The 1349-nt window shown below is 52.3% G+C and overlaps 2 non-coding genes and 2 pseudogenes across 2 annotated transcripts; all 4 read left to right on the top strand.

The window, feature by feature from the left end:
• On the top strand, positions 1-103 carry LOC119343005 (annotated as a pseudogene; the record flags this gene model as incomplete).
• A 302-nt stretch (positions 104-405) lies between these two features.
• On the top strand, positions 406-495 carry LOC119343006 (annotated as a pseudogene).
• Positions 496-792: 297 nt separating this feature from the next.
• Positions 793-911, top strand: LOC119343004. The gene has a single exon (XR_005165850.1). It is a non-coding gene; the product is annotated as a 5S ribosomal RNA (ribosomal RNA).
• Positions 912-1207: 296 nt separating this feature from the next.
• On the top strand, positions 1208-1326 carry LOC119343003. The gene has a single exon (XR_005165849.1). It is a non-coding gene; the product is annotated as a 5S ribosomal RNA (ribosomal RNA).
• The last annotated feature ends 23 nt before the right edge of the window (positions 1327-1349 follow it).

The raw sequence follows: 1349 nt of genomic DNA, 5'->3' as shown, positions 1-1349 counted from the left end.
GCACTAAAGCACCGGATCCCATCAGAACTCCGAAGTTAAGCGTGCTTGGGCGAGAGTAGTACTAGGATGGGTGACCTCCTGGGAAGTCCTCGTGTCGTGTTGCATTCCCTTTTTAATTTTTTTCGCGCCGCTTGCAAAACAAAACGCACGTGTAAGTAATATATTTACCGTGTTTTCTTATTTTGCACGAGTGCGGTAAGTCATAGCTGGGTGCTCACGATTCACGGGTCCAGCGTCGGCGTTGTGGCGCGGCAAGCGTGCACTGGTGCGGTTGAGAGGGAGGGGTGGAAACCGCGTTAAACTCGTCTCCGTAGTTGAGAGGGAGCGGCCAAAGCAATGTACAATCGTCTTTGTAGTGGAGCTGGGAGGGGCAAGGATAAGGGACGAAGACCGGGGTAACATGTCGGATGCGATCATACCAGCACTAAAGCACCGGATCCCATCAGAACTCCGAAGTTAAGCGTGCTTGGGCGGGAAGTCCTCGTGTTCCATTCCCTTTTTAATTTTTTTCGCGCCGCTTGCAAAACAAAACGCACGTGTAAGTAATATATTTACCGTGTTTTCTTATTTTGCACGAGTGCGGTAAGTCATAGCTGGGTGCTCACGATTCACGGGTCCAGCGTCGGCGTTGTGGCGCGGCAAGCGTGCACTGGTGCGGTTGAGAGGGAGGGGTGGAAACCGCGTTAAACTCGTCTCCGTAGTTGAGAGGGAGCGGCCAAAGCAATGTACAATCGTCTTTGTAGTGGAGCTGGGAGGGGCAAGGATAAGGGACGAAGACCGGGGTAACATGTCGGATGCGATCATACCAGCAATAAAGCACCGGATCCCATCAGAACTTCGAAGTTAAGCGTGCTTGGGCGAGAGTAGTACTAGGATGGGTGACCTCCTGGGAAGTCCTCGTGTTGCATTCCCTTTTTATTTTTTTCGCGCCGCTTGCAAAACAAAACGCACGTGTAAGTAATATATTTACCGTGTTTTATTATTTTGCACGAGTGCGGTAAGTCATAGCTGGGTGCTCACGATTCACGGGTCCAGCGTCCGCGTTGTGGCGCGGCAAGCGTGCACTGGTGCGGTTGAGAGGGAGGGGTGGAAACCGCGTTAAACTCGTCTCCGTAGTTGAGAGGGAGCGGCCAAAGCAATGTACAATCGTCTTTGTAGTGGAGCTGGGAGGGGCAAGGATAAGGGACGAAGACCGGGGTAACATGTCGGATGCGATCATACCAGCACTAAAGCACCGGATCCCATCAGAACTCCGAGGTTAAGCGTGCTTGGGCGAGAGTAGTACTAGGATGGGTGACCTCCTGGGAAGTCCTCGTGTTGCATTCCCTTTTTAATTTTTTTCGCGCCGC

The sequence above is a fragment of the Triticum dicoccoides genome, unplaced genomic scaffold (genome assembly GCF_002162155.2).
Source record: "Triticum dicoccoides isolate Atlit2015 ecotype Zavitan unplaced genomic scaffold, WEW_v2.0 scaffold112248, whole genome shotgun sequence".
In the NCBI taxonomy this organism is placed as follows: Eukaryota; Viridiplantae; Streptophyta; class Magnoliopsida; order Poales; family Poaceae; genus Triticum; species Triticum dicoccoides.
Note: the sequence above shows the minus strand (reverse complement) of the source record. Positions and strands in the feature narration are given on the sequence as shown.